Below are 9609 nucleotides of genomic sequence, written 5' to 3'. Positions count from 1 at the left end.
TACTTGATCATTCCTCAGGCGATAAAAATGTTCTGTCTTGATAACTCTTTCCTGCTTTATCACTTAGTATGATGCCATATCTATCTTGATGAGATATCCCCTGTTCCATATCTCTTGATCCAATTCAGAGGACTTATGACCCTCTCTTTCCTGATCTTTTTAGATCAAGATGCCTCCAAGAAAGAGACCCAGCTCAAAGAACAACAACAATCCTCCTCCGCCACCACCTCCTCCTCAATTTGATCTTGCATCGCTTCAGATAGTTCTAACTGCTGCAATGGTAGCAGCCATGTCGCAAATGAATCCTGGTGGCTCAGGAGGTGGTCCCCAGCCCCAAAACCCAGAAGATTGCCAGGGACACCGAAAAGAGGGTTCCTATAAAGACTTCATGAATGCGAAGCTCACATCCTTTGATAGCACTGGAGGTGTCATTTCCCTCACCCGATGGTTCGAGAAAATCGAATCAATCTTTGAAATATGCGCCTATTTGGAGTCTAACAAAGTAAAGTTCGCCGCTTGCACTTTCCTTGACAAAGCCCTGACTTGGTGGAACGGCCGAATCAAATCCTTGACTCTACCTGTAGCAAATGCTAAGGGTTGGGAAGCTATGAAGGAGCTTCTGCTTGTAGAGTATTGCCCTCGGGGTGAAATTCAGAAGCTAGAACACGAACTCTGGAACCTTAAGATGAAGGGTTCTGACATAGCTGCTTATACTTCAAGATTCGATGACCTGGCATTACTCTATCCGGGAATGGTTACCCCGGAGAGTAAAAAGATCGAGAGATTCATCTGGGGATTGACCCAACCAACAAAAGGGAATGTCTTGGCTGCGAAGCCAGACACCTACGACAGCGCCAAATGTCTTGCACAAATCTTGATCGATCACGAAGACAACTCTGATGAGGAGGACACCACTCCTGAGCAAGTCACAAGTGGAGGTGGAAGTAAAAAGAAATTCTGGAATAAGCGGAAGGCCCAGAGTGCGCAAGGTTCCTCTAAGAAACAACAAACGGTAACGGTCCATGCTGCTACTACCCCTGTTGCTGTTTCAGCTATCGAATCCACGGCCCAAACTCCTATAAGTAGATACACTGGTACCCTCCCTTGGTGTGGTAAGTGAAACTACCATCACCGTATTCCTGGTCCATGTCACGAAAGGATCTGTGACAACTGTGGCAAGAAGGGCCATCTTGCTCGAACCTGCAGAAAACCAGCCAAATCAACGAACCAATCATCTGGAGCGGGAATCAGTCCAGCCTGCTATAATTGTGGCGAAGTAGGGCATTTCAAAAGAAATTGCCCCAAAGCAGCTACAACCGCTGATCCCACTGTCGCCGTAGGTATACTCCTCTTTGACAATTCTTATCCCTACAACTCTTTTCGACTCTAGTACCAGAAGGAAAACTTGTTATCTATCCATCCGAGCAATTTCTAAACTTAATCCTTTGTTCGTAATCGAAATTAAGTACAATTAAGGAGACTAACCAGTGAGATAGAGAACACTAACTTCGTACCTATAGATTGAATACTCAGTCCGGAGGATTATTCTGTTCCAGTCGATTTAAAAGGGGGAAACTTTTCACAAAATACTTTGATGCTATGTTTGACATGGAATGACCAAGTCTCATTCATGTTGCTATCCTTTATTTTTGAAAAGGGTCGCTCGTCTAGATCTTTTCCCCGACCCGACTCTCGTGATCTTCGGCATCAAACCTTCGTATCAATCCATGCCTTAAAGCTCAAAAGTTTTTCCTGATATGAATTACCACGTATTCCTTGTTTCTGTGATCATTAAGAAACGAGAAGTCAGCAGCTCTTTCCCCTAAATTTCTTTCCCGAAGAATTCCCGAGAATTCCTTTCGAACGTTTAGCTTAGTTCCGCATCGGCCTAATCTCTGGATCTACCTCGTGACCGAACCTCAGTGAGAATGGCGTGTTCAACATGGTGACCAAGAATTGATATGATCACTATGGGTTAGTAGTGGTATCCTTTCGGTCAAATCTCTTTCCCTCGATCATGTAGCCAAGCAAAGCAGTCGTAACCGTGTACTTCTCCTACGTCTAAGGCAATAGGGAAATTGTCGGCACCGAAAATACCTATAAAAACCTATCAATTCTCAGGTCCCATCGACTAATATCACAGTCTTACCCATAAATTCCTACTAAAGCCATCAAACCCTTAGCTACCCGACTCCATGAAGACGTGCCTTCATGTTGGATCGTGCATCATGTTGATGGATTTATCCCTGAAAATCATGATATGCTTTGGGAAGTGCAAAATACTTCCCTCATAATACATCAGATCCTTCGAGATCCTCGTAGAATTGATTTCATAACCTTCAAACTCCGAACGCCTTCAGAACTTAGTAGCATCTATCTGGTACTTCACGTCTATGTCTTTAAGAAGCACCTACCCGATGAAACCTTGGTAATCCCCTTGATGAGACAAGAATCAAGGAAGATTTGAGCATCATTATAGAATCGATCAAATTCTAGATCAAGAGGTTAAACGTATGAACAAGCCATATTCTAAAAAGTGAATGGTTCCCTGAAATGTCATGAGAGAATCCGAATTCACTAGGTAGTGTGATGATTCAAAAGAACGGAAGTATCCGTGTTCTCCTTTCAAATCCGCAATTCGCATCTAAAGTTTGTATTTCGAGACGAAATTCACTCTAATGGGGGGATAATGTAACACCCCGTAATTTATTTCTTCGCTTTAAACCGGTTCCGTTAGTAAAACCGTGTCGTCCCAAATTTTTCCGTTAACTTTGGATTAATTTAATCAATTGCGACTTCCATTTAAATCTCATAAGTGTTGGGATATATTTTAATTCATTAAAATATTTTCTATTTTCATTTAGAAAATATTTAGTTTCGTCTAAATCGTAATTACGACAACTTTATCTGGTGCGGCCAAAAGCATCGTCTAACGACAGTATCGGGTAGAATTCCACTGGGCCACAAACTCAACCCCTATATAAGGGATTGAGTAACATCATTTTGAGGCTTTTTCCCTCTCTGTAAAAACTTTCTCTCACTACACTCTCTCTCTAGAACTCGAATTGGCTCAAAAACCCTATTTTAAGCATCATTTGGTAAGAAATCCATCCTAAACTTGTTATCTAACTTAATTGGTTTACAAATTCATTTTGGAATCACCCAAAACACATATGAACATGTGTTTATGGTCTAAGAACCCTCCTTAGGCCGTGAACACCTCATATGAGGGTTTTGAAGCCTGAAAACCCCTCCAAAACACTTCTAGGGCCTAGATTCGACCTAGAAACTTGCATGCATGGAATAAGGACCCAAAAATCATGACATTTGATGTATCAACATGCGTTTACGACCCAAGAACCTTCTTGGAACGTAAACCCCCATGCATGAACCATAAACACCTCTTAAGGTGTTTAAAAGGCCCTTAAACACCACCACAAGCTTCCAAACTTGTCTAGGACCTTCTACTTCATAATTTGAAGCACCAAATCATACAAGAAGGGACCAAACATGAGTTTATGGTCCAAGAACATGCTTGGACCGTAAACCTTCAATCTTAGACCTTAAACACCATTTTGGGTGTTAGTTTACCCCTAAACACCTTCAATGAACTTCCATGAGTGCATATAATAGTATAACCCTTCAAGAAATGCACCAAAACATTCATAAATCGAACAAACGAGAGTTTATGGTCCAAGAAAATTCTTAGACCGTAAACTCATCTTCCTAGACCATAAACTCTTCAAATGGGTGTTTAAGTGCCCTTATCACCTTGAATGGCTTGTATGTCGGACTAGAATCACATGTGATTGAACTACAACCACCAAGGCCCTTGATTGATGGAAAAACTTGAGTTTACGGTTGTAAACTCATGAGTTTAAGGTATTAAACTCCCCAAGAACATCTCCTTAGACCTTAAACTCATTTCCAAGGTCATTTCAAGTCCCGATCACTTCCTAAGCCATGGAATCGACCCTAGAACTTTCCGTGTGCATTGTTTGACCATTGGCGTCCAATAACTTACCACCCATGAGTTTACGGCCGTAAACTCATGGGGAATGGTCATTAGGGCCATAAACCCTCTTGCAAGTTCACTCTTGAAGAGTAAACTCCATATCCAAGCTTCACATGTCCTTAAATGCCACCCGAGTCCTTCCAAACACTTGTAATGGAGTGTTTCCGCAACTAGAAGTGTTTGTCCGTAACTAATAGACAATTCAAGTCCTAATTAGGTAAAAATGTGTATCTTTTCATTATACATAGGAACCTCGTGCGTTTGCAAGCTCCGAACCAACGTTTAACATCTTAAATCATCACGTTTCTCGACTGGTGAGTTCATACCCCTACGCTTTTTCCGTGTTTTTCAATGTTTTCAGGGGTGGGGGGGAATACAAGCAAACTATAACTGGTTTTGAATTTATAACATTAAAATGTTTCAAATAATATCTGGTAAACTTATAAACACTTTAGCCCCTTATGTATTATGCTGAGCATGAGGGATGATTTATCAACTACAACTAAATGGATTTTGGTTAAGAAAATAACCAAACTAATCAAATTATTATGGGAATAATTCGGGGTTCTTTAGTGTTCGTTTTATCATGTACTAATATGTATATAAAATTATTAGATAAACTATGTCTAATTCAGTTTATCTCCGTATCATTTGAATGTATTGCCAGATAGTTTCATTGTATGTATTTATATTCACTGTATTATGTTTCATAATCTTTTGTATGTTTGATATCGTATGAGAACCATTTAGTACTAGTTTGTGAGTTAGTCACTACCCTTTATGGATGATCAGTAAATCCTCCCCGAAAGTGTAACCAGAGTCTCCTGGAGGGAGAGCGAGGAATTTGTGAATAGATCTATTCGGGACTGACAATCCCACACCTTAACTGCTAGCTACAGTTAGGCGGGCATGTCTGGGGTGACAAATTTCTGTATATCATTCGACGTCTGACAAGCGTCAAGGAGGTCTCTTTGTTGTATCAGCATGGTTACCCGACTCACAACACGTATTAATATAAGTTTATTCACGACTTGGTTTTGGATTTGATTTTATATCAATCTTCTATCTTTAGATCTTATATCTAGTTCGGGACGGTAATCCCATGGTTTTTAGTCTATAGGGTTCATATCTATTTCAGGATGTTATTCCTATGGTTAGAATCTATATCTAGTTCGGGATAGTGATCCCATGATTTTATCAAACAATCTTATATCTAGTTCGGGATAGTGATCCAATGATTTTATCAAACTATCTTATATCTATTTCGGGATAGTAATCCCATGGTTTTATCAAACTATTTTGTATCTAGTCCGGGATAGTAGTTCCATGGGTTTCAGTCTATATTTTCAAGTATATCAAACTATCTTGTATCTAGTTCGGGATATTACTCCCAAGGTTTTCAAACTACTTTCTATCTACAGTTTGTGCATATTAAAGTATTTTATATCTAATTCGGGATAGTAATCCCATGATTCTCAATATATAGTTTTGTGTATTAAACTATACTTTGTGTTAATCAATCAATCTTGCATTTAGGAAAATATGGGATTTTCCTGGGGTTAACATATAACGCGTAATTGAACTGTAATGAAGGATAACTAAATTGTTTAACATAAGAAAATATGGTATTTTCTTTGATAACAAACCTTTTCGGAAAACTAAAGGAAACTGGTACATTTTTAGAAAACAAACATTTTATAAACTCACCAGCTTTATGCTGATTTTCAAATCGCTTGTATTCTCAGGTCCAAATTAGACAGGTACCCGGCGATATCTTTTGGTGAAGACGGAGATCCTAGAAGACTCGTCTCAACTTTTGTTCATATGATATATGTATAACACTTGTATAATTTACTTTTGAAACAAATGTAAACTTTCAAATATATGTAATGTAATGGTTGTTTACTGTGATTACTATGTATATTGGATTTCATACTCAACGTGGAGTCCGCCCCAGAAATGTTTCCGCCTTCGATTTTCGGGGTGTGACAGTTGTAGACCATAATCTGACCTACGCGTGGATATAAAGAATGCGAAAAACGGAGCCCGTACGCGTAAGTTACGGAATTTAGAAGATGAAAGACTGGATTACGCCCAGCGTAATCCAAGATTACTGTAACGACCAAAATTTCGAAACAATTAAAACTTTTCAAAACAATCCATTTTAATAACGTTGATACAAAAAGGTTTTCAATACATTATTTAACAGAGTATTTTCCCAGGTCCATTTCATAAAACACCAACGCGAGGAATGGTACGATCACGCCTTTGCCTTGCCACAGACTCCTGAGAACCTGAAAACATAAAAACCACAACTGTAAGCCCGAAAGCTTAGTGAGATACCCCCAAAATACCAACCACATATACGCCCTTCCAGGCCACAACCTTCCGGTCAAAAACATATCACCTTCCGACCCATAGCGTAATGCCTTCCGGCCCGTAACATATTGCCTTCCGGCCCATAACATATCGCCTTCCGTCCCGCAACGTTAAAGCATATATATATATATATATATATATATATATATATATATATATATATATATATATATATCATGATAGAACATAGAACAACCATGCATACCGGGTTATACTCCAGACCAGACAACCATACACATAACATGTAATCATATAACAGTTCACAGTTAGCAAATCGATCAATAGATCACATAACATATCATTACCCTAACCAAGATACCAGCCCAGCCGATCACTAGCATAACATCACCCTACGACTCAGCCAACATAATAATTATGCACATACGCCTTTCCAGGCCATGACCTTCCGGTCCACATCACATTGCCTTCCGACCCGCAACATGTAATGCCTTCCGGCCCACAACATATAATGCCTTCCGGCCCATAACGTAACGCCTTCCGGCCCATATCTCGCAATATCATACAACAGAAAATTACCCGGATTTCCATCCGATAAAAGGGTTGGCCTTGGTGCCTTAAACCCGATAGATATAGTGAGGATAACTCACCTCGAAACTGTCGACTGAACAGATAACCCAAGATGCTCCGATCCCTGATACGATCACCACCACTGGACAGCCACCAATGCATTGAACTCAAAACCATAATCAACAATTACCAAAATACCCCTGGAAACCACTGGTCAACCCTTAGTCAAAGACTGGGTCAAAGTCAACCCCTGACTGACCCTACTCACTGAGCCAACCCTATGACTCGCCGAGTTCCCAACTCAAAACTTCACTCAATCCGCAACCTAACTCGCCGAGTCACCCCGAGACTCGCCGAGTCCAACAACTCTGAGTCTACTCGCACATAACTCATCGAGTCATCCCTTGACTCGCTGATTCTTCGACTCAACCAGAAAATATTGGGACTCTTCGACAAGACTCGCCGAGTCCAAGAACAGACTCGTCGAGTCTAAGGCTATCTTCAACCTACTCGCCGAGTTGTTCATCCAACTCGTCGAGTTCCAGCTCATCTTCAAGCAACTCGTCGAGTCCACCCATGAGACTCGCCGAGTACCACCGGTCTGCGTCCAAACAGAAGCGTTCCAGACCATGCAATTGATCCAAAACATAGATCTAGCCTCCTACAACTCATCCATCACGTAAAGTGGCAATCTTTACGTGAATCCAAAGAGATCTATGCATTTTGCACATTAGGGCTAAGGTTTGGGACAAGATAGCTTCATCCAACACTCAACACAGGGACTTTCCTTCATTCCAACTCTCCTCCATTCCAGATATGAGGTAGCAACCTCAGATCTAACCTCTAGATTCCAATATCACCCAAGATAAGCTTCCCTCAAACCCCAAAATGAATAAACAAGATAACAACAGCCTAAGAACGAGATATTACCTCTAAAGAACGCCCCAATCTGCAAGGAACTCGAATCCAAGCAAAGCCCCTTGCTCCACACCTTGAAACTTCCAAACTTTCTTTAACAAATACTTCTCCAAGCCCTAATCCACTCAACAATGGTGCTTCTCCATGATTTTAGGGTTTCAAGGACTCAAAGGGTGATAAAGAGGCTGGGGAGGAAACATAATGCTCTTTATATACGGCTCAACCCCGAGAATTAGGGTTTTCTCCACTCAGCGCCTACTCGCCGAGTCCATCTCATTGACTCGCCGAGTCGACTATTTAACACGCGACCAAGTCGCGACTCTGCTCGCCGAGTCCATCCATGGACTCGCTGAGTCACTCTTTCCCAAATTATACTTTTAGCCCTTCCACTCAACCCTTGCTATTTCGGGATGTTACAATTCTCTCCCACTTAAATTAGGCTTCACCCCCGAAGCCTACAGTAATACAACTCCAAAGATGTTCCCACAAGGAATACCCGTCGAAACTCGAACACACTTTCCCTTCCCTTACGGTGTCCTGACCACCGTCTCTAACCGGGCACCGGCTGTACCCTCTGATAATCACACTCAATAACCGAGAATTACCCAAGATGCATTACTGCCCCAAATCTCAATAATCACTCGACCCATAAGGGTTAGAAAACCATGAACCATCGGATCCCCGATCTGAATCCCACTCAATCCATTCCGGGACGACTGAGAGACCCATTCTCAATCTCAGAGCAACTCTCACGAGTTCTCCCCTTGCAATCGCATACACATGCTGGACTAGCTCTAACACCCTCAGGTTAGGAAAACCTGATACACTAATAATATCCTCAAACATTCCCCATGATAAGCCACTAATACATACCCCATACCCTGATCAAAATCACACTGAGAGTTCAAGACTCTTGTCACACCCCCAAACCAAGGATGGCGGAAACGTCTGGGGGTGGAGGACTTCATGTACAGTATCACAACAACGTGTATATTAGTGCTCAAAGTAAAAACAACCACCATAAATATAATTGCAAAAGTTACACCAAAGTATATGTTTACATGTTTCAAAAGCAATTACATTATGATGACAAAATAAATTTGTTGACGGTTTAGCGTCCCATCCTCAAAGCGATGAAGTTTGCCTGTTTCACTGACTTCCTGAGAATACAAGTAGTTTTAAAGAGTGTCAACACAAAGGTTGGTGAGTTCATAAGAGTTTTGTTTGAAGTAGAAACCGTTTTTCCTTGTAAAATCGATTTAGTTTGATTTCCAGAAAATCCAATATTTTCTTAGTTAAGTATGAATAGAAATAATCCTGCATGATGCATTAATGAACCCTAGAGTAATCCGTAGAGTTCCTCTATAATCGTCCAACATATATAAGTTATATAAGGTTTAACTTAGATAAAACGTTGAATATAGTGGGTCTGCCCCAGGTCCACAACCCAACGAGGAACAGGAGATGAGGCGGGCACCACCAATTCTAGGCCAATCATGACTAAATTCTTATATGACTCAAACATATACGCTCAGCAACTATAGCTGAAATCTAACAATTCTAGAGGAAATATAGTTTTAATATCATAATAACTTTGTATAGAGACCCGACGTTTTGTATTTGTACCCATAGAGATAAAAGGTGATTTTAAATCGACATAAAACTCATTTAGGTTTTAAAAATAAAATCCCGTAAACTTATGGATTGTTCCCTATGTGAGCCGTTATAATCATACTATGACTATGTGAACCTGCCACGACGTTCTCAGT

This window comes from Lactuca saligna, chromosome 7 (genome assembly GCF_052625555.1).
Source record: "Lactuca saligna cultivar CGN05327 chromosome 7, ASM5262555v1, whole genome shotgun sequence".
Lineage (NCBI taxonomy): Eukaryota > Viridiplantae > Streptophyta > Magnoliopsida > Asterales > Asteraceae > Lactuca > Lactuca saligna.
The sequence above is the reverse complement of the archived record's forward strand: the minus strand, read 5'-3'. Positions refer to the sequence as shown.